This window comes from Pipistrellus kuhlii, unplaced genomic scaffold, assembly GCF_014108245.1.
Source record: "Pipistrellus kuhlii isolate mPipKuh1 unplaced genomic scaffold, mPipKuh1.p scaffold_m20_p_41, whole genome shotgun sequence".
Taxonomy (NCBI): domain Eukaryota; kingdom Metazoa; phylum Chordata; class Mammalia; order Chiroptera; family Vespertilionidae; genus Pipistrellus; species Pipistrellus kuhlii.
This window is the reverse complement of record NW_023425542.1, coordinates 2,874,458-2,898,266: the sequence shown is the minus strand read 5'-3', so window position 1 is coordinate 2,898,266 and position 23,809 is coordinate 2,874,458. Positions and strand designations below refer to the sequence as shown.

The 23,809-nt window shown below is 55.1% G+C and overlaps 1 non-coding gene across 1 annotated transcript; it reads left to right on the top strand.

Annotated features, from left to right (window-relative positions):
• The first annotated feature begins 7,938 nt into the window (after positions 1 to 7,938).
• LOC118704297 lies at positions 7,939 to 8,015 on the top strand. The gene has a single exon (XR_004983369.1). It is a non-coding gene; the product is annotated as a small nucleolar RNA SNORD112 (small nucleolar RNA).
• Positions 8,016 to 23,809: the final 15,794 nt, after the last annotated feature.

Here is a 23,809-nt window from a genome sequence, read left to right as displayed (position 1 = left end):
TGTCTAAACCTCTTTGCATGCTATGGGAATTCAGTCATATGACCTTCGCATGAGCCCCCACCCATGACTTGCTGTGCATGGTACAGTTCCTCATCATGAGCTACTAAGTGGATGCACTCGTGCCAAAGTGCGCCTCCTCTGAGCTGTCCATGCTCATTTATTATCTGGTTCATCAAATCCAGACACCTTAGCATAAAAGTTGTTTTGCCAGCGAATTCCCCTGGAGACAGAACTCTTATCAGTCACTCCTTAAAACATTCTGTTGGCTACCATCCAGTGCCTCTGCATGAAGAGTTCAAAAATGAGATCTTACTCCTCCCTGAAATGAAATGCTCAAATAAATGCCTTCAACTCTCACATGAAATCTCATCTCCTTGGCGAGTTATAAAAATATGATCATATTATCTTTATCATAAAAATCTACTTTTGTAGCTCTGCTGAAATGCATAAGGTTGATCGTGTAACTCGATTTGAAACTTTTCAAGGTTTCTTCATTGCCTTGTAACATAAAGTCCCAACTACTTAACATAAAATGCAACGTTTTACCGTGTAATGTATCTTCAGGCTGGTCTATAAAAACACCTAAATCTTACCCCGTCATTCTTTTCAAGCCTTTATTGGCTTAAATCCAAACTGATTAGCATGATATAAAAATTCGATCTTGTCATCCCTTAAAATAAAATTCACACTTCCTCGCACAGTGTATAAAATCTGATCCTGGGACTCTGCCTTACACTCACATACTCCCTCTCTCCGTTGTGGAATTATGGAATAAAAGGCCGAGTTCTTAGCATAAAATGTGAATTTTATTTTATCATTTCACTGCATACTGTTTATCAAATACAAAAAAATAAAATCACAATGTCCCTCTCTTAGAACTTTATTGGCTAAAATCAAATTTCTAGGCGTGTGGAAGAATCTAATCATGTCAGAGCTTGGAAATAAATTCCAAATCCTTTTGCATACTCCCCATGCTGGCCATGGGAGTCCCCTATGGAAATCTCTCAGCTTTGGGGCCAACATCAATCAAACTTTCTTGGCATGTTCCCCAAGTCAGATCTCAGCATCCCCTCGACCCATAAAGCCCAAATGTTTTTAGCATGATGCCTGCATTTGTGGCTGTTCCTTTCCACGCTACAATTTTCAATGTTTCCCTGTTGCCTAGAATGTCAGAGTCTGAAGCCATTAGCCTTAAAAATACATCTTATCCTGTTTATCTGCAGACTTATCTCCCACAGGCAAAATCCTCACCATCACATTTCTTAAAACCCTTTGGCAGGAACCCAGACTCTGTAGAATGATTTAAAGGTTTGATTCTGTCAACTTCTCAAAAGCAAGCCCAGGTTTCTTCCCTCCAAACCCCCAAATCTATTCATGAAAGCCCTGCTTAAAATCTCTTCACGTGTCTCCATCACTGACAAAATACCTGGACATCTCAGCACGATATCGATTTATGGTGGCATTCTCGGCTTAAAACCTTCCCTATTTCATGTCCCAGCACAAAAGCTGAAGGCCTGAGCACGGAGGGAAAATGGCACCAAGTGTTTGTTAAGCTGAAAACTCCTTCACATTGCTCTTCATTAGTTAGAACACACAGCCTGCGCGTTAGCCCCCGGTCCTCCTCCTCTTTCCTAGGAAGACTTGGTTTCCTACTTCTTGCCCCCAAACAAGCCTCCATTTTACTGCCTCTGGGTCCTTGTATCTGTTTAAGCGGGTATCTCTGTGTACAGTTCCATAATTCATACAGCGGCATGTCCTGGTGCTTTTTCCTAGGACGGCTGCCGGGTCCTGGGGGTAACGAAGTGGAGGCAGCCTCGCCTGGCGGGACATCTGTCCCCGGCACGGAGGTGAGACCGCGCCCTGGCAGGGACATGCCACGCTGGAGGTGAGCGTGGGCTTTTGGGGGGCCGGGCATGGAGGTCTCCTTCCTGCCCTTGGTGAGCGTATCCTTTTGGGGTTCTCTGGGCCCAGCTGTCCATCCGTGGGTGAGTGTTTGGGCCTTCCTTTCAGAAGGTGAGGGTTCCCCAGCCTCTCACCCATCCCTCCATGCCCTCAGCTGCCCTTGCCCCTTCTCTGGCCTCTCAAGGTCTCATCTAGGTTGAAGTCTCAAGCCATAGGACGATTTAAAAAAAAATATCTACTTGATCTGGAAAATTCTCATTTCATACCCCCTTCCCAAGTCAGGATGGAGTGCACCTGGTTTGGGGTCTTTGAGCCAGACCCCCTGCCCTGGCACCCACAGACAGACACCCCAGCCTCACCACCGGCCGTGCCCAGAGCCTTCTTGTCGAGGACAGCTCCCTGCTTGCCTTCGAGCGAGTGGCCCATGGGCGGCCAACGTGTGTCTATGAAGGGTTGGGTCTGGGGGGGGGGGGGCGGGGGCACGGGGAGGGGGGCGGCCAGTCCCTCAGCAAATACCTCTGCCTGTCAGCTCACTTGTACAGTAAAGGAAATCTGATTTTAAAAATAGAGCTTGGAAGAGGAGATGGGAGGATATTCAGGAGCAGGGTTGAGCCCGGGGTGAGCGCGGGGGGCGGGGGAATTAGGGGAGAGGTGAGGACACGGGAGGGGGGGAGGGCGGAGGCCCAGTTGCTGCTGGGAAGGTAGACATGGTGTATGTGAGGGCGGAGGGAGGACTCCCTGTTCCCTGCTCCCCTGTTCTGGCCTCTTACACCCCCGCCTTCCCAGGGGACCCTGGCGCTCCGGGCTCCCGGGATGGGGGTCAGGGCCAGCACCAGGCGAAGACCCTGTCAGCCTCTAGGACATCCTCAGAGCCATCTGGGTTTGAAGGACCAGGGCTGCGGTCACTCCTCATGTAGCGTCCTCGTTGGGAGTGGGCACAGAGAGCGAGTGGTGGCTCCCTGGACTGTGGCCTCTACGGGGGGCTGCTGGGCTGGCACAACTCACATTGGGGTACCTCCTTTCTAGCCCCTGCCTTGTCTGTTCCATTGCATGGCTTGTGGCTGGAGACCACTGGGCCTGAGAGATGAGAAAGCTCCCTCACCTTGGCCCAGAGCCCCCAGGCTCCCCTCCCTCCCCCTGGGGTTGTGAATGTCAGGCCCTCTTGTGCCTTGGACTTCATTGGGGAAACTGAGTCCCTGGAAGGGCTTCACTGTGAGTTCTGGCAGAGCTGGGGTTGCCCCCAGGGCCTCTCTTCCAATCCCAAACCGGGCTGGGTTGGGGAGCCTCTTGGAAAGGGTCCCTGAAGCCCCTCACCACCCCTCAAGGTGAAGGGCAATGCCCTGTACCCAGCCGTGTTCCTGCAGCCAAATCCCTGCCCCCCTCTCCCCTCGGTGATTGGCAGGTCCAGGGGGTAGCTGGATCACTCTCCCCAGAATAACCCTGGGAGGGGGAGAGGATCGCCCGAGGGAGGGGCTGGAAGAGGGTCACGGAGAGAGCTGCCCAAACCTGACGGGCCAATGAGCTGCTCTCCAAGCCGCTCTTGCCTTTCAAGGCAAGTGGGCAGGGGAAGGAGCCAGCCAGCTGCCAGCTGGGCCCCACGCCCGCTCTCAGGGTGACCGCTCCTCCTGGGCCCTCAGTTTCCCCGGATCTGCTAGGGGGGGAGGGATGGTGGTCTCCTCCTTTTGTTCCTGTCACTTTGGGGTCCTGAGAGGTGTTCGGGGAGTGCCCCTGGGGAGCTTTGCTGAGGAGAGGGGTTTGGCAGAGCAGGCGGAACTCTGGGGCCGTGCCCGCGCTGCCTCAATCCTTAGAAACGGGTCCTTCTATTTAGTTACAGCCCCCCAAAACCCAAGCCAGTGCTGAGAGGGGTTTCCAGCAGGAGGGGTTTCGGTGGAGTCTGGTGGCCTCTCTGGTGGCCAGGAGCGGCGGGCCAGGAGCAGGCGCCCGCGGGAGGCGCGGAGGCCAGGCTCGGGGTCCCCGTGTACAAACGGGGGCACCCTGTGCCCGGGGAGATGGGATCAGTTAGGGCCTGTTCCACCATTAGGCCTCTCATGTCCCCACTCGGCGAACATCTGCTGTAAATGCAGCGGCCGAGAATCGGAGAGCCTTTTCCCACGTGTGCCGCTGTCATTATTTCACGGGTCCCCCCTGACAGGGAGCGATCCGAGTCCAGGGGGCGAAGCTACTATTGAACCCCGGTGCTAAGAGGCTGCTGATGAGGCTGGGGGGGCGGGCGGTGCAGATGCAGGAGGCACGTGATGTCCAGAAAGAAGTAATTCGACTTTTCGTTAAAACTAATGCTTCTCGAGTGTCTGCCAGGTGCCAGACATGATCCTCACCTCCCGACCCGTGCCTGACTGCTTTCCTTCGACGGCGGCGTGGTCCCCGTTTTCCAGCATTCAATTCGGGGGGGGTCAGCAGGCCCAGTTCAGGAAGGAAGAGGCAAGGGCAGCATTCAAACCCAGGCTTTCCTCTCTCCCCTGATGGTGGAGATGAGTGGTGGCCATTTGGGGACCTAAGCAGGTTCTGGGGGCCAGAGAGGGCTAGTTTATTCCACGGTCACTGTGACCAGCCTTGTAGTCCAATGGGAGACCGGACCAGAGGACTGGGGGGTCTCAGAGTCCGCCTGTATCTTGCCGAAAAGCACATGGGGCCATTCCCAATTCATTTTGGTCATTCCCAATTCATTTTGGCTAATTTGGTGGAGGGAGAGGACAGCTGGCCCAGGACCTGCTGATTCTAGCTGCCCGAGTATTTGAACACCTTCCTTCCTGATGGCCGGCCCACCCCTTTACGTGCCCACCCCGCTCCCCCCAGGCCCCAGGGGGAGGTCAGCATGGGACCTCCAGCCCGCGTCTTACCTTTGATGCGAGTAGTCACAAGTCAGTGGAAGGGCTCCCGTCGGGTGGACAGGAACCGAGCTTCTTTCTAGAAAGTTACGGGATAAATGAATGTCTTTAATGTGCAAGTCCGGGCTGTGTGGCGAGCACGCATTTCCCACAGGACAACTTTCAAATGTGTACGTGGAGCTATTCTCACGTGACTGTATCACGGCCCTCCTTTCCCCCCACATTTGGCTGCATTTGGGTCTTCCCATGGGTTTGCTTGAGTGCTCACTATGTGGCAGGCATTGTTCCCCTGCCCGCCCCCATATGTTTTTATTGATTTTAGAGAGAGAGGAAGAGAGAGGGGTAGATAGAAAACATCGATCTCTTTAGCTGCCTCCTGCACGCCCCCTACTGGGGATTGCGTCTGTAACCTGGGCATGTGCCCTGACTGGGTTCGTGGGTTGATGCTCAACCACCTGTATCCTGGGGGACCCTCATAGTGTTCCGCCCAGCCTCCCTCAGCACACAGTAGGGCTGCTGTTAGCACTGGGGCTGGAGGAGGGGGAGGAGCGGGAGGAGGGGGAGGCGGGGACAGGTGGGCTGCGTCCTGGCTGGACCCATGAGTAATTTCTCTTTCCTCCCAGGTGGCCAGAGGCGAGGCGGTGGCTTTCTCCCAGGAAGGGAGCAGATGCCTGGCCTGGGAACGAATCTAAGGTCTGTGAAGGACTTATTTGTTTCCGGTTTATATATTTGAACAATTTGTGAATATGTGAACCCTTCAGAATGGAACTAATTCGAGCCTTTGGTTTCACAGCCCAGGCTCGCCGCCCCCTAGAGGGCAGCGAGTCGGTCGGTGGGTTCCCGAGGCCAGGGGGCGGCACACCCGCCCAGATGGTGCCAGGACCTCGTACGCTGAGCTCCCAGCAGACAGGTACGCCTGCCCGCCCTGTGACATGGACAGTCTTCCTGGGGAGAGAGGGGCCTAGAGGAGGTGGGGACTCTGCAGTCATAAAATAATATGTCAACACACCCAGAATCCTGCAGTTCCTCTGCCTGTCACAGGTAATCGAGGGAGGAGTTAAAATCTCTCACTTCGATATGAAAAGGTGCTGACAACTGTGATTGGGGCTCGTGGGGCCTGCCCAGAGCAGAGAGGGCATGATCCCCTGGGAGGAGGGAGTGACCTTGAACCAGTGACTATAGGTCCCCCTCCTGCTTCAAGTGTTGCCTTGCTGCCTTAAAGGAAATAACACGAAAGGCTTGGCACGCAGTAGGCACTCAGCACGTGAAAAAGATTCTTCCTTTGGGTGGATCTGTCCCCTCACTGTCCCTCTGAAAGCCCTTCTCATGTGGCCAGAGGGAAGACAGGGGAATGGGGATGGGGAGGACGGGCCCGGGACCCCAGGGACTTCTCTTACATCAACTAACAACGCTATTGACAGCTGCCTGGGTTTCCGCAGGAGGAGTGGGCCGCCTTCACGGCGAATCGCCCCTGTGTCTGCAGGTGGCACAGGTAACTTCCATCTGGGTATGGCCTTTTGTTTTTATTTACTATAAATATTTTTGCATCGGAAAAATGATTTCAGACATTGGACGATCCTCTCCAGGAATAAAATGCTGTGTAACAGGCAGCAGAGCCTCCCGTGTGGGAAGGCGACAGAGCTGGTTCGCCTGCACTCCCATTTCTTTTGCACAAAGTCAAGGTAAAAAAACAGGCCGTGCTGGACAGAGGGGAAGAAAGTTCTAGAAGGCCCCCATCTGTGGAAGGAGGAGGGACTCTGCCCGATGAACCCATTCGTTGCTATGTGCAGAGGCAGGAGGGTGGAGGCTCATTTGGGTTCAAAGCCGGCTTAGTGCTGTGTCCTTGGGGTCCCGAGGCCTCAGTCTACGCCTTTATCTGCAGATGGCAGTGGGTGCATGCAGCCCCCTGCTTGAGCCAGCTGAGGGGGGTGCCATGTCCTACAGCGGACACGAAGGGGGCACAGATCTGCAAGGCTGGCCCCTTCCCATGAAACTGAGCCGCTGGAAATACCCGTGTCCTCCAACCACGTCCCCTCGGCATTAGAGCGGGGAGGGAAGACGGCAGCTGCGGGTTCTGTACGGGGACCGGGCTGCCGGGGGACCCAGCAAGGCCGGCGCTGTGCCAGCAAGCCATTCGGCTGTTGACGCATGTGAGCTGCGTTTTTGCCGCTCCCCGGAGGCCCATGTCCCCTTCTCCCCAGCCGATCTCATGTCACATTCATGTCCCAGCGAGCTAATCCCGAGGACACGGCCAGGGCATTAGCTTTCAGGGCCTCTTAGAGACCGCGAGGGAAAAGGCGCCCCCCGATGGGTGCCTGGCAGACAGCCGCTGGCGGCTCTGGGGGGCCCGGGGGCGGGCGGGGCGGGCGCACACCTGCTGGCCTCCTGTCACAGACACGCCACTCAGAGGCTCCCCGCTCTGGCTTCAGAGCGTGGGACCCTAGAAAAAGGATGATCTTTGGGATAAAATGAACCCCTGTGTCTGCAGAGCTTGTTTTTTTTTTTTTTTTTTTTTTTTTTGGGGGGGGGGGGTAAATACATGACCACTTCTGCTCCATCCGCCAAAAATGTCTTCCCTTTTGTATTTTAAAATAAACCCCTTGCAAAAAAATAAAATATAAAATAAAATGCGTATTTTAATTACGGAGAAATGCATGGATAATGAATACACCCGTTAACTGAAAATGAACGTTCCCGCAAAAGCAAACGCCAGCCCCAAGCTCTCCCTCCACCCCAGCTCCCCCACCCCCGCCCCCTCCCCTTCACTGCCGCTGTGGTGGGCTTCAGGGTTATGGTTGCAGATATGTTTCCGTATTTGCATATGGATAGGCATTGAACCCTGAAGTGCATGCTTTTCTTTATTTTTCTGCATTAACTCTATCGCCCTGCGCGTTTCCTTCCCGCGCAGCTCGTTTTTCTCCACCCGGGAACCTGCTCGGGGATGATAAAGATCGACGCCATTCCGCAGAGCAACCCGGGGGCTCCCCGGAGCCGCGCACACTGGAGTTTATTTAACCGCCTCCCCGCTGCCACGAACACGCGCTCCTCCTCGCCCCGTGGGGACGGCGAGGGGAGGCAGGTGTGAGTAATTGCTAATGTCTGGATTTGGGGGAGTGGGCTCCCAAGCGTTTATGGCATTATTAAAGATGAATATATGAATGCATACATTAGCATAAAGCAGGGACATGCCCCGACCGGTGATGAGAAAGTGTTTATGAACAAAGGATCATGATGAATCCTGGCCCGCACAAAACACCAGGGTCCATTAGGGGACAATGGGTCTGGCTCTTTCATGCCTTTTAAAAGCTGTTTAATATTCCGGGGTATGTACGCCTCACGGCTGAGCAGACTCTCCTCTCCTGTCGAAAAATCCCAGCCGTGTTTGCATTGGTGTGTGTGCTCGTGTGTTCGTGTGTGTGCATGTGTGTATTTGTGTGTGCATATTTGTGTGTGTGTGTGTGTGTGTGTGTGTGCGTGTGCGTGCGTGCACCCGTGTGCATGCACAATAGCTTTGGTCCCCGTCCCCGTCGTTGGGGGTGGCGGACAGGATCGTGGGTGCTTGTTAGAATAGACGAGGAAATAAACAAACGTGAACGCATAAAATGTAAGCTTCGCTGGCAGAGACGAATGAGGGCAGACCACGAACCGAGGCTTTAATTAATGTGATTCCGCTCAACTGCAGCCCGCGCAGGAAGACCTCCGTGGGTCCCGCTCGGTGCCGTTTTGTTCTGTGGCAAATGACCCCGGGGGAGCGCTGCTGCTGCTGCTGCTGCCGCGGCTCAATCTGTAAACACGGCTCCTTCCCCCCCGAGCTCTGAGGTGGGATCGCCGGGCTAAACAGTTTGCAAAGTTTATTTTCGCCGAGTGGTCTTTTCTGAAATGCCATTTTGACCTTATCACTGTTTTGCTTTAAATCCTCCATCTGACTTCCCGGAGCTTCTGGGACGTGGTCCAAGCGCCTTCGCCTGGCACGTACGACCTATAGGGTCTGGCTGGAAGCTCCCCAGCCTCGTGCCCTCCCCCTGGTGCCCCCTTCTCCCCCCGTTGCCCCTGGGCTTGCTGCCGCAGCCCCCCAAGCTACCTGACCCTCTCCATTGCCTTTCTCCTCGGTCGTCCAGACCAAGTGTATTCAAAAGTCCAGCAAAGCGTGGTCCCCGGGATTGTAATGCCTCATTGATGGGTCGTCCCAGCCCCAGACAGTGTTTTGCATTTTTCGGGGATTTGGGAAACTGGCTACATGTTAATGAGACCCTCTCCTTTGTTCCTGTCCAAGGCCGGCGGCCCCTGCCTCGCCTGCATCTGACGTCCCGTCACCGAAACCGTCGCACATTGTCCCCGGCGATGACGCCGTGTCGGAGGTCGGAGCTGTGTGCTCTGCGGTGCGGTGAGTGCTCAGAATACCGTCGAACTGCACGCCACACACACACACACACACACACGCACACGCACACGCCTCGGGGCTGCCCAGCTGGCACCCCTGCTGCCCTACACTGTCCTGCCCTGTCTGTGCGCCGTGCCCCGGAACCTGGGGTCCACAGATCTCGAGAGGGGAGTAGATCTCCTGTGGTGAGTGCCAGCAGCGGGTTTTCAGGGCATCATTCCAGCCTGGAAATGGCTGGCTCCTCCCCCGAGGGAATGGGACTGGTCCCGGGACACGAGAACCACCCGTGCATGTGACAACAGGGCCACCAGCTGGGGTGTTGGTGGCAGCTCTGGGGAGAGCACAGGGCTGAGAGTGGTGTTTGGACCTCAGTGAGTGTGGAATGTTCTAGAAAGAGCACCGGCTCTGGTGCGGAGGGCTTAGGATGCCAAATGCACCATCACCCTTGGGGTAGAAGATGTACCCACCCTTGCGGGGGGGGGGACAAAAAGCATGATCAAGGTTTTGGTCCTTTTTGTGTCCCTGGGGCCAGGGGTCGGCGGTTGGAGAGTAGGAAATGCCCAGAGAGGCAGGCCATCTTGAACACAAACCCAGTTTCTTGACCTGATACTGTATGTTCTTTTAAGTCCCGGGGATGTCCTGTGCCTCAGTTTCCTGATATGCAAAACAGTAATCAAAATCTCCCACGGGCTCCAAGGGAGACCAGCACAAAGGATTGCCCCGGCCCTGTAGCCAGCACGCCATCCCCAGCAAAAACCAGCAGCCCTGTCCGTCCAGACCCCTCCCAAAGCTCTGCCAGCTCCTTTCAGAGCCCCTCGGAGGAGACAAAAAGCCCACAGACAATGTGAGCGGGGATGCGAGCCCCCAGCCCCAGTGTAGACCCCCTACCCCGGGGCGCGGGGAACAGGGGAGACCCAGCCTTTCTCCAGCCCCCGGGGGCCGGGAAGGGGCTGCCCTGCTGGCTCTCCCTGCCTTCTCCTGGAAAGTTCGGGGATAGTTCCCGTTTATTTATTTATTTTCTTTTATAAATCTGTGTAAAATGTCAGGCTGCTCTTCAGGCAGATTTTTCAGGCTCGTATTTTATGGGCTTTGGCAGGGGCGGGTCGGAAGGAACAGTGGTTACAGTCTCCAGAGGTTCATAATTCCTGGAAGAACTTCTGGCTCAGCCCGGCTGCTCCTAAATTTCACAGAAAACGCGGCTGGGCCAGGCCCAGGCTGAAGGAGGTTTTTGTGCCTGGGCGCAGCCCGCCCACCCGGGTGGGAGCACGACGTGTGTGCTGCCTTTTTCACAGAAGTCAACTTCCCCGGCCATGGAGCACAAAGGCTCCTCTCTCTGAATTTTGGGTCTGTTTACTCTAAGCGAGGCTTGGTCAGACACGTCCTCCTCCCCCGTCCCCCCCCCCTCCCCCCCCCCCCCCCCCCCCCCCGCGCCCCGCCTGCTTCTCTGCGGCAAAGGCAGCTGCCCCTGTCTCTGCATCCTGATGGCGTGGCGAGGGAGGGGGGGCGAGGGAGGAGGGGGGCTCTGGATCTGCAGTCTAGGGAGCTATGGCGACAGGGGCCTGGGACAGCCCCCTCCTCAGCAGGAGGGAGCCCCTCCCCAGCCAGCCTGCCCATCATGGGGCTGAAGACCCCAGGCCTCTGGCTGGGGAGGGACGGGGTGGGCGGCTGGCTTTGTAAGCATATTCTGAGCCCCCGCTCCCCCCCGCCCCCAAACCAGAAACCTTTCTCTGCGTGATTTCTTAACGTGCGTGACTTCTGCCGACGCGGCCGTGAAATGCCGCAGAGGCCGCAACACGCGTGTAAATACCTCTCTACCAGACATGTTCCCCGCATCAGTCATGTAATAGATTTAGACCACAGCAGCGACGCAGAACAGCCAAACAACGGGGCGCTCAGAAACAAACGGCCCCATAGCCGCCCCGAGGCGGGGGGGCCCGCAGTCTGTCTGTCTGTCTCTCTGTCTGTCTGTGGGGAACCAGCCTGCGCTCTCCTCCACCTGCAACACGATGCTGCCTCCCCACGGTGGGTCTGGGCAGCGGTCAGGACCCCGCTGACAGGCAGTGTCCTGGCAGATGGGGCTGTCAGGCGGGGGACCACGCAGGCAGCAGGGACAGGGGGCTCTGTCCCCGTGTCCCTGCTGCCTCCCACCTCCTCACATCTTCCTGCCCCTGGAGGTGCCTCTGTGACCCCCCAAGGGGGAGCTAGGGCAGCTTGGTCATTTCAGAGGTTGCACCTTGAAGCCAGCCTGTTTTACACACACACACACACACACACACACACACACTCACATACTCACACACACGCCGGGGGCTTGCACTAGGAACAAAGACTAGAAAACTCCTTTAGAAACTGCAGAACAGAGCTTGGTCTAGCGGGGGTCCCCTGATAAAGCCCCCTCCACCAGAGTTCCTGGGCACGGGGAGCCCGCCGCAGACTGCAGAGCTGGCCTCGCTGATCAGCGCGCAGGCCCTCAGCCCCGGCCCCGGGAGAGGGGCTTCAGGACTCCCGAGCATCCAAGTCACGGTCCAGCAGCCGCCGGATTGGTGGCTGCGGCCCAGCCTTGAGGAAGGGGCCCTGCTTTTCCCAAGGCCGGCCAGCCCCTCCACTCAGCAGAATCCCCTCTCTATTATCCCCCCCTCCCCCGCCCAAGGCTGCCCCCAACCCTCTATACCAGGCTATTGCCCCCGAGAGGACGCAGGCCAGCCTTTGTGAGCCTGGGAGCCAGGGTGGGCAACTGGGCCTCTCCTCCAGGTGGTCTGGCCCTTGAGATGGGGAATTGGCTGCAGCACAGCCCCTCACCGCCCCCCACTGGCCCCGAGCACTCACCCCCTTCCTCTGCTCCTCTCCCTCACTGCCTCATTGTGACAGAAGCAGCGCTCCACCAGCCAGCGGTGCCTTTGCCATTCAGCTCAGGGCAAGGGACGCGGGGAACGCGTGCATCCTCGCTCTGACCCCAGCCTGCCTCCTCTGCAGCCGGCCCCTCTCGCGCGCACGCTCGGGGACTCGGCTCCGAAGGAGCTGCTGCTCTAAGGCCTAGACGTGCGGGCTGCCAGCCCGGGCAGGGAGCCGCGCTGCAGCCTTCCGGCCAAGTACCGGCCTGCCTCCCTCTCTGCTCGATGCCTCCAGCCACAGGGAGCTCTCCCTCTCTCCCGGAGCAGCCCGCTCAGGGCTCGCACACGCCGCCGCTTTGCCGAGCCCTCCCCTGCTTTCTGCATCTGCCTCCGTGGCTGCGGCAGCCCCCTCACCCCCTCTGCCCTCCGCTCTTTGCAGGCGGCCCGCTCCCGCCCGGTCCTCGCCTTCCTGTGCGGTGGAGCGAGCTCCCCAATTAGGGTCGGCTTTGGGGTTCCGGTCGCGGTCCCGGTGACGGGGCCGTCGACACCTGCCCCGCGCCCCTGCCCCTGCCCCTGCCCCTGCCCCTGCGGTTCGGGAGCTGGGACCGGGGGCCCTCGGCCCTGCTGTTCCGCAGGGAGCCCAGGGGAGGGCGCGGGTCTCCCCTCCCGCGTCCAGCTGCTTTGGATCTCCCCGCAGAGCGGCTTGCGAGCCCTCTCAGGTTTTTATGGCCCCCTTGCTAGTTGCCAGGGAGAAAGCGCTCTCTCTGCAAACCCTGCCTTTTCCGCAGGAGCCACCAGGCGGGCGGCCCTGGGTCCGCCTGCCGCAGCCTCGCCGTCTCGCCGCCGCAGCCGGCCGCGGAGACAGCGCTGCGGGACCCGCAGGCAGCCGCTGCGGGGCGGGGGGCCTCCCGCCAGGGTCAGGCAGCCCGGGGGCTTGACTCCCAGTCTTATCTGTGACCACAGCAGTTCCCTTCACCTTTCTGAGCCGCCGTTTTCCCGCTGGAAAGGCTGTGAGAGGGGCTCCCACCGGCTCGAAGGGAGGCTCGGGGAGAAGAGGGTAGCTCAGCTCCCACCAGGAACTTCCTGACGGCTGGTGCAGTACACACAGGCGGCCAGGGAGGGAGGCACGCACGGAAGGAGCGTCGCCAGAGAGAAACAGGTCTGGCCTTCTCCAGACTCGAACGGGACGCCGAGGGGACCCTGTACGTGGCATGGAGACCCTTCCGCCGGCCTCGCCACGCACGCCAACCCCGTCAGGCGCGGCCGGAAGGGGCCGTAGGCCCGGGAGCTCACACTGGATATAGTTAGCGGTAAAAAGGACACGGAAGCCCACATCTGTGTTTAATAAAGCAAGAATCGCATTGTATGTGCAGCCCGAGGGGTCCGGGGGTCAGAGGCACAAGGCACATCTTCCCTTGCCCTTGCCTCCATTCCTAGAAGGGCATTGTAGACGGGGTGTCTGAGGGAGAGAAGCCCCGGTGTTTAGGTACCCACAGACTCTGGGAATCGGCCCCCATCCATGCCCTTTCCCCCCCAAGCCACCCTAGTGCACCTACCTTCCCCGGGCACAGAGCCGAGCAGGAAAGACTGGGAAGCCGGACACCGAGCTGAGCTGGATGCTGGCTGGTGGCTTCCTGTCCTCGAAGCTCAGGCTGGTGGGGAAAGAGAGCAGGGAGTGAGTCACTGTAAATCAAGTGATCAAGGGAGATGATGGCAGCTGAGATTTATGGAGCCCGAGGTAGGGGCCAAGCTCCGAGCTGGGCTGCCTGTGTCTGACTCTCCCCGGCAGGAGCCCCGAGCACCCTGTGAGGTAGATGAGGAAACCGAGGCAGGGAGAAGCGAAGTCCCCTACTCACCGTCTCTCAGCCGGTGTGAGGAGGAGGCCAGGCTGGGCTAGGACCCGAGTCTGTCCGAGGAGGCTCCCAGCGCACCCTGCAGCCGAACAGCTCAGCGAGGCTGTGCTGTGCCGAGTGCTGGGGGGACGTGGGTGGGCAGGGACGGATTGATTAGTTATAAGCACCTCCCTGAGATCCCAGGCTCCTCTGTGGCCCAATCCGTGTGAAGGGCAGATTCAAAATTAGGTGGTAGCACCTATGGGCAGAGGCTTATGAGGATGGCGTTGTTGCCCTGACGTGGGGAGGGGGGGGGAGGGCCCGCCCCCCTCCCACCTCCAAGCAGATTGCAGATGGAGATGGGGAGGGCCGGGCTTGTTTGTGTGGACAGTGAGCTGGGACAGAGCTGCCTCCTGGGGGAGGGCTGGCTCTGCAGGGGATGAGGGCCGGGAGGGTGGACACCCACCGCCCCTCACCACAGGGAACTGCCCCCTCCCCACTAGACCCACTCCTGGCGGAGGTCCCCCAGCCCCCTCTCGGACGCAGACAGCCGCTCTGAGCCCCTACACCTCAGTTTCCCTCCCTGCGCAAGGGAGATGGGAGCTACGTCACTGCCAGGAAGCCCCTGCTCGCAGGCCCGCTCTCTGCAGCCCCCTACCTCTGCCTCGGTCTCCAGACACCTGTCTGCTTGCCAGAGCGATAGGCAACAGTTTCAGTGCGGCGCGCGGGCGGGGCGAGCGGGAGGGGGCCTGCGGACGGGGCGGGGGGAAGCTGCCGCATCAGGCAGGCAGGCTTGGGCCCTGCGAAGATTTGTGCCAACTCACGGTGCGGTGGAAGCAGACGGTCTGAACCCTCCAGACTCCAGCCGAGAGTCTGTGGCGCCCCCAAGTGCCACAAGGGGGCTGCCTGGGCCACATTTTAAGGCAGGAAATTGAGGAGGGGGGAGAGGCCCTCGGGAGGGGCTGGCTGTTTTCCTTATGCGGTGGCGCCTGAATCTGCGTCAGAAGTGTGGTGGGGCCAACCTTCCCGGGCCGGGGGGCCCCTGGAGGGGCGGCCCGCCCTGCCTGGGGTGGCGCCAGCACACGCACCCCTCCCTCGCAGAGCCTTGCTGCAATGCAGCAGGCTGCCAGGGGCCGGGGAGCTGTCCCAGGCCGCCTTTTTTCCCAAAGTGGGAAGTGCGGGATGCTGGAGGGGGGGAGTCCAGGAAACTGAGGGTGCAGAGGGTCAGGCAGCTGCCGGGGGGCCAGAAAGAGGGAGAGGGGGAGAAGGGGTGGTCCTGGGGGTCTGGGGCCACTACAGTGGACCCGGGGTGCAGGGTGAGTCATTTTGCAGTGGTACCCCTGGTGGGAGAGAGGGAGGGGGCTGAGAGATGGGGAGGAGAGGGGCTGAGGACCGCGAGGGTCGCTTGGCACATACTTTAGGGCAAAAGCGTCGACCCTTGTCCTCCCCAGAAAGAAAAAAAATAAAAATGGAAAAGCATAAAAACAACAAATCCTCTGAAAGCTCTGCGGCTGCCTCTCCCCAGCCAGGCTGAGCAGAGCAGGGAAGGAAGCATAAGGGAGCCAGCTTGGCGCTGGGGGCGGGAGGTGCTGTGGGCCCTGATAGAGCCACAAAGAGGGTATAGGGGCCAGGGCAGGGCAGTGGGCTCTGTGGGAGGGTGGTTGGAGGTCTGGGGAGAGCATGGGGCGGGGGGCTGCAAGGTAGAGAGACCTGGGGGTGCAGGAGGCCCTGGGACGGGGAGAGGTGGCGTGGGGAAGTGGGGAGAAGCACGGGGGGCAGGGGGTCTGCGTAAGAAGGAGGGCCTGGGGGACGCAGGGGGCGTTCTGCCCTGTAGCCCCAGCCCCCAGTCCGGCAGTCTGGAGTGGTTTGCTCCCCCAGGCCTGGGCCCCTCTCATTCCCTCTGCACCCTGTGTCTCAGCTTCCAGCCCCGGGGGTTCCACCGAGACCCTGGGCCCCTCTCGAATGACCTCCTGCCTTCCCCTTAGTTTCCCTTGTTGATTTTCAAACCCTGTAATGAGGAGCGATGCCAAACAGCGCAGGAGTGCGGCGCTGTCACCCAGCTGTGGTGGCTATCTTCCCTCTGTCCATCCGGACCTCCCGCTGTCCTTCCCCCGCTCGCACCCGCCCCTCACCCACTGTTCTGAAGCCAATTCCACCTCATTATCTCTGAGGACTTTTCAGTATGTATCTCCAAAAAAAGAGAACCCTTCTGCTTTAAAAACCATAACCGCAGTTCAAAAATTAACTCTTTTAAGAACATCACCAATGTCATCACAGTTCAGAAGTTAACTCTTTCAAAAACATCACCAATGTCACTGTCACAGTGCAGAAATTAACTCTTTTACCAACATCACCAATGTCACTGTCACAGTGCAGAAATTAACTCTTTTACCAACATCACCAATGTCACTGTCACAGTGCAGAAATTAACTCTTTTACCAACATCACCAATGTCACGGTCACAGTGCAGAAATTAACTCTTTTACCAACATCACCAGTGTCACTGTCACAGTGCAGAAATTAACTCTTTTACCAACATCACCAATGTCACTGTCACAGTGCAGAAATTAACTCTTTTACCAACATCACCAATGTCACGGTCACAGTGCAGAAATTAACTCTTTCAAAAACATCACCAATGTCACGGTCACAGTGCAGAAATCACCCGCCTTTCCCCAGTGCCCGCCCCACATTTGTCCGGCTTCCCAGGATCCCCGGGACACCCCTTTCCAGCCGTGAAAGCCTGCCCTGCACGCTCGGAGGCCCCGGGCCCGCACAAGTTAACGGCAGCTGTGCATTCGAGGGCCTGCAGCTGGACTCCCCTCGCCCCAGGGAGTAACCCAACCTCAGCCAGTCTCAGTTTTCTCATGGAACGCGGACCCGTTCTGGGCTCTGCCGGGGTCACGGAGCGCGGCGGAGATAATGCGCACGGAACCCCTCAGCCCTGTGTCTAATGCATACCAGACGCGGGCCAGCAGGAGGGGCCGCCGTAATCCCTCTTCCATGGAAACCCCCACAGGGGCCTTGGGTGGGGTAGGCAAACAGCTGGCTGCCGTCCCCCAGGCAGTCCAGCCCCCGGGTTGGGGGGAAGCTATCCCAGCGAGGTCCCTGGCTCGCAGCCCAGCGTCTCCCCTGACAGACAGCAGTTGCTGCATCCCAGGCCCCCCCCCCCCCCCACCCCCGGGGTCCCCACTGTGGGAAGTCCGGGTGGGACCCCTACCCCAAACGGCGACTTTTCCAGGCTGGCCCTGGCACCGCGGGGGGCAGCACACGGCTTCAATGGGGCAGATAATTTCTAAAAAGTGTCTGTCCCGGCGCGGTCGCTGCACGCATCGCGGCCCGATGGCGTCGCAGAGGAAAGGGACGTTTTACGGTCGTTTGCACAGGCCAGGCTCTGTCTGCTCTCTCTCCCCACCCTCGCCCAGCTGTCCCCCTTCCCTTCCCTTCACTTTGCAGAGTAAGGAGGACTTGGAGAGGTTAGTGACCTGTCCAAGGTCGGCTAGGAAGCAGGACCCAGGATGCCAAGCCAGGTTTGTCTGATTTCTGTGCCTCATGGAGAGGAGCAAGGAGGGGTACAGGCCGGGATGCAGGGTGGGGCGGGTGGGTGGGTGGAGGGATGGGGGAGAAACAGTTTCTCACCCGGGGGGAAGGCTTACTTGTTCCGAGAAGAGGGGTCCTCCGAGCGGAGCGCCTGCCTCCAGTGCGCGGACTGGCTCAGGTGGCCCGGGGACAACAGGTGGGCTGCCGTCCGCGGGGGCCCGGTCCCAGGCGTGTGGCTGGGGCTGCTGTGCGTCAGCTCTGAGTCCCAGCCGCCTTCGCAGCCGCGCACGGAGACAGCAGGCGGCCTCCCCTCCCATTGGCTCTCCTGGATGGATGAGCACTCCGTGACCCTCACCGCATGCTCGGGCCTTTTCCAGCCACTTGGCGTAATTGCATCTCATCTAACTCATCACCGCCAGCCTCCATGATAACAATTACCATCCCGCAGCAGCTAAAAGGAAACTGAGGGTTAGGGAGGACACGGCACTCGCCCCAAACCGCACAGGGATCGACATATAGACTCAGCATTTGAACCCTAGCTTGCTTTTCTTTCCTTTTTTTTTTTTTTTTTTTTTTGGTGATTGTGCCTGAAGAAGCCTGCACTTTTTGCAGGGTTCAGCCATGTCAGACTGAACCTCCTGGCTCATCAGGGAGCTGGGTTTCTTATTCTTTGGATTCTAAGTTTATTTCTCAGGTAACACCTTCTCTAGCTCACTCTGTTTGTCGCAGTCTCACACACAAGGGTCAGTCACGCCCCTGACATCCTACAGAACATTAATGAAGTCCCGCTGAAGTCCCGGGAGTTCACGTTGGGACTGAATGCTGAGGGGACCAGATGCACAGAGGACTTGAGAGCCTGAAAGGGGTGCGAGGCAAGGCAATTGGGAAATGGACAGCGGGCTCAGGGGCAAACCAGCCAGGCTCCCCGAAAACCTGCTTTCCCTCCGCAGGTACATTCTGAGTATCTGCTGAAGGTGTGCCCCGTTACCCACATCCAGACACCCGCGTTTCCCTCCCAGCTCCCCCAGGGACTAGCTTTGTGAGTTCAGACCAAATAGTTCATCTCTATGCCTCAGTTTCTTCAGCTGCACTAAGTTGACACAAATAGCACCTTATTGATGGGTAAAGTGAAGACAAAATCACTCAGACATTTAAAGTGCTTAAAACAATGTCTTCCGGAGGGTGAGCACTCAAATGCATCATTGTCATTGACGTCGTAATTGCTGTACCTGTTCTCACTGAGGCAGCAGTTAATGTCTCTGCCTGATGGGAATCATTGCCCAATTGCCCACATTTGACAAATAGCGGGAGGGGAGGTGGTCAGATAAGCCCTCCCCAGCCATGCATGCATACTGACGGGAGCATCGGGGAGGAAGAACTGAGTAAACTGAGGCGTAGAGGTTAACTGCTTGGTCTGAGCTCACAGAACTAGCCCCTGGTGGAGCTGGGATTGGATGAGGCAGGCGTTGGATTCAGGGTTAGACAGACTTTGGAGCCAGAGCTCCCCTGTTTGCTTTGTAGTTCACCGTCTTCCTAGCTGTGTGGCTACGTGCAAGTCACTTAACTTCTCTGAGCCTCAGTTTTCTCGTGTGAAATGGGGACAATGACATCTAAATTAGTGAAACATTCTCCTCGTGCTTCTGTCATCCCCTTTCCTGTTCACTTTTTCTCCGTCCAATTGACCCTTAGACAACACAGGAGTGAGGACTGCTGACCCCCTCCCACAGTCATAAAAATCTGTGTATAACTTGAGACTCCCCTAAAACTTAACTACCGATAGCCTACTGTTGACCAGGAGCCTTGCAGATAAGATAAACAGCCAATTAACACATATTTTGTATGCTATGTGTGTTTTATATTGTATTATGGCAATAAAGTAAGCTGTGAAAAAAGTAATTAAAAAATCATAAGAAAGAGAAACAACCTTTACCATATTTACTGAAAAAAAACCTACATAGTGGACTTGCAGTTTAAACCTGGCCTTCAGGAGTCCGCTGCTGGTCTGATGACCATCTACTACCTGCTCTGCTTATTTATTATTGTCTGTTTTATTCATTGCTGAATCCTAGGCCCCTCGATGCAGGTTCAGTTTTTTTTTGAGGGGTGTGGGGGAAGATGCTGGTGAATTGGACCCACCGCGGAGGACTGTCAAGTTTGCAAAGCAGGCAGCATGGTGCCTGGTGGAGAGTGTGCATCCAATAAATATCGGCTAATTATGATTATTATGTCTAATCCACAGGACTGCTGCGGCGAGGATCAAACAGGATAATGTATGCTAACGCATGCTGTGCGCACGACGTGCCTGGTCCAGGAGGCGCCACATTACGGCTCCAAGGCTGCTTACAGGGAAGTTGCACTTAAACTTCACGCTTTGCATTTTTACACCACCTGGGAGGGGGGGAGGCTGATGGTTACCGCCACCGGAGGCTCAGCCGGGGGGCGGGTGCCCGCTGAGGGATAAAAGCAGAGCTGGGAGCCATAATCTGGCTCTCAGCGAGGAGTCCCTCCAGGACTCCATGACTCCATATCGAAGTCCCCATAGATGTGGTTATGAATGTATCACACTGTGTACACATACATTATATATATATATATATATATATATATATATATATATATATATCTACACACAAACACACACATATATATGCCAATATTTAATTTTATTTTCCAAGTCTCAGGAAGCTGGCCAGATATTGTCAGGAAGGGTTAGGGTAGAAGCTTCCTAGGTTTCTGGGAAGTTATTGATGTTTCTCACATTGATGTTTTCTCTTTCTCTCCGTCTCTGTCTCTCTCTGCTTCCTTCCTTCTCTCCATAAAGCAATAAAGAAAAAAAAAAAAAAAAAAGGATCACACACTATAGACGCCCCTGGGAGTGGCCCCATTTTGTGAAATGAATCCTTTACTTGGGCTTCTCCTCTCCAGGGTCCTTGTTTACGGGTTGACGCCATGTCCAGAACAGAATAGATTCTAACCGTTAGTTTCTTGACCGAGGCCCCTCCCTCCGGAAACCCCCTGGGCTGAGCACTGAGATGGGTCTGTGGTCAGTTTGGGGCTGTAGGACCAGCAGACGGGCGGGGTGGGCGCGGCAGGGCAGGACCTGTGCTGGGCGGGAGCTGTTTCGGCGCCTGCCTGCAGTGTGATTCGTGCACGTTGGAGCCATGGGGGTGGTGGGGTCCTCAGCGTACGAATCCCACAAGTCAGGACGCAAGACAGAGAGACCAGGTCACGTCTCTGCAGTTACCCAGCTCATGAGTGGAACCTGCTGGGGTGGAACCTGGTCTGTCTGTCTGTCTAGCACCGTGGCTCGGGCGCTGCACCAGAGGGAACAGATTTGGGTGAGGGGCTCAGAGATGGGATGGGGCGGGGCTTGGCCTGGCTGACGGGTACGGTACTTCTATCCCAATGCTTTCTCACCACGGGCGCAGCTGCCTTTGCTGAGGGACAGGGCTGTGGCTGTGGGCAGTTGGGGAAGCAGGCACACGGAGGCTGGTTAGCTCTCTCGATGTCACCCTGGGGGTCAGGGTTCGAGTCTGGGTTTCGAGGCAGTGGGTGTGGTGAGCACACCTGTGCTCTGACCATTGTGCCTGCGAGCACAGGGATGGAGCCTAAGGTTCTGGGTTCGAGTCCTTTTATCACCTCCAGCAAACCACTGGCCCATGGAAACTATTTTTAAAGAATACTTATAAAAGGAGCAGGGGAAAGTACACAGCAGATGGGGGAGTGATGAGCCGAGGTAGAGGGCAGCACGGGTTCTGCTTGGCAATAGGAATGGAGGTGGGGGTCATGCCTGGCTATTGTGCCATTTGAACAAGGGCTACAGTGAGGGAGACGTGCCCAGATGAGTGATGAGTACAGGTCATGTGCCAAGGACTGTGATTAGTTCCCCAGAGCCCATCAGAGATTGGAGTGGTTTGTCGGTGTTAATTTTATTATTTAAATTAGAGAAATTATGAAATAATGGCCTTGAATAGAGCAATTGTGAGAATTGGTTCCGGACAAAGGATGATGATTAATCCAGGTCTGCTCGCCTGACATTCACAGACAGAAAGGTCTGGGCTATTTCTTCCTTTTCCTGGACTGCGTGTCCCCCAGGATGGGCGTGGCTGCGGGGAGGGACAATAGGCAGGTGTGCTCGGCCTTCCTGGTGTTCCTGGAGAGGTAGAAATGTGTAAATTACAGTAGACAGAGCCAGGCATGGACCAGTGATGAGAATGGGTTTTAAACAAGGATTATCAATAATCTGGTTTACCCCGCCCCTAAATCCAACAAGGCCTAGTCTGTTGAGACTGTGGGGAGGAAGCATACCAACAGGTGCACAGAATGGTCACTGGTGTTGGGCCGAATGGTTCACGTGTATTTATTGTGTAGTTAACAGTGAATTAGAGGAGTAATAAAAGATAAATGACAAAATGAAAGATGGTCAAGAATGGGCCATCAAAGACAATTATTATGAATTATGGATTAAGGTTAACTCATGAAGGTACAGTTGTGGGCTATTTCAAACAATAGAACAAAGCAAAGCTCGTGCCTGTGGTGAGAAAGCATTTGTATAGAAGTACTAAGGGGTATTTTTCTTCTGTGTCAGGGCTGAGCTCATGTGTTTATTGTATTAAAAAAATAAGTACAAGCAATATAAAAGACAAGTAAGAAGTAATAACAAGATTACATGTAGAATCAGATTATTGTTATTCTGACTCTGCATTATCTGAGTCTCTTGGGAAGAAGATCTAGGCTGGTTCCTTGGTAAAGACAGAGTTTATAATCATCGTTCTTGCTTCGTGAACCAAAGGCGGTGATTATGCCTGTGCTGCTCACCTGACCATTGGAAACACCTGGGTGGCTTTCCCCTAATCGATCTGCCTTGCCATCCACAGAATGGAGGCCCCAGAGCAAGTCTACTGACGAAGGTCTTGACCCTGACCTCTGTGAGAAATGAGCCATGGACCCACCGATGTGAGTGATGGTAAGTGCTGCTGCACATTGGGTGTTGGTTGATGGGTGTGTCTGTATTCTTAAACATGCATGGGCACAAATAAAACCGAACATGGCCATGCACTGAAACTTGTCGCTGTGCTGTTGGCGACTGTCATGAACCAAGGATGATGCGTTTCATTTGGCATAACTGTCACCAAATTCAAACGTAAGGTCACTGGGATGTTCTCTATGTTAGAGGATGAGCACATAAAATAATTAGAAACATATATAATTATGTTAATTTTACATATGTATATGAACTGCTATACTATACATATATGTAATATAATTGTGTAATCATACATTCTCTTCATTAGTCCATGCTTAACTCTCTGATTTATGTCACATAAATCTGTTAATATAAATATAATTGTTATTTTTTCTTGGGTTGAGTGGCGGATTCATGTGAGTTTATTGATTTATTAAAAATAGATGCATACATAAATCAGAGGTAAGCATGGACTAATGAAGAGAATGTATGATTACACAATTCTGCACTTTTGATGGCCATTAAATTTGTTTCTTTCTTTTTAATCCTCCCTTGAGGATATTTTTTCCTTTTTTTTGTTGTTGTTGTTTGTTTTGTGTGTGTGTGTGTGTGTGTGTGTTTGAATGAGAGTGGAATGGAGGGGGTGAGACAGAGAGAAAGAAATACTAAAACAAAAAATGTCTACCCTATTTCATTTATTTTAATAGCATTATAGCATTAATTTATACCCTCTGGTTTATAGAAACACTTCCCTATGGATGCAGTTTAGGCTGTTAAATCAGTGAGAGAGATAAATATACAGACATAAAGTACTGGTAGTTTTCTTTTTTACTTTTTTCAATTATACTTGACAAGTATGGTAGTTTTCTCTTTGTTGGGTAAGAGTTATAGGTATTCTTTTATGATTCTTAAAGGATAAATAAAAAAGGGGCTAAGTGCAGACCAAAGAGGACAATGTTTCATAAACTAAGGAATTCAATTCTACATAAGTGAGAGGTATTAAAAGTGATTCAGGGTGTTTTTGTTTGTTTTTAATCCTCCCTTGAGGATACTTTTTTTTTTTTTTTTTGAGAGAGAGAGGAATGGAGGGGGTGAGACAGAGAGAAACATTGATGTGAGAGAGACACATAGATTGGTTGCCTCCCACATGTGCCCTGTGTCCTTGTCCCTAATTGAACTCGAAACACTTCGGTCCACAGGCCAATGCTCTAACCACCAAGAAAAGCAGGTTAGGGCTGGCCAGGTTGTTCATTTTTTTAAGTAGTTGGTTTCTATTCCCCAAAATGGACACACAATAGTTGATTTAATCATGCAGTATTTATGATAATTTTGACTCTTATTTGGGTGAATAAAGTGTGTAAAGAAAATGTAAGTAATAGCCAGTGTACTTAAATCTTTAGCTGAAAAGTTGTTCCAAGTGTTCATAACTAAGTAAATGCATGAATGAACAAATTTATGAATAAAACAGGAGAGGGCAAACATAGGTCAATGATGATATTATCTCATTATCC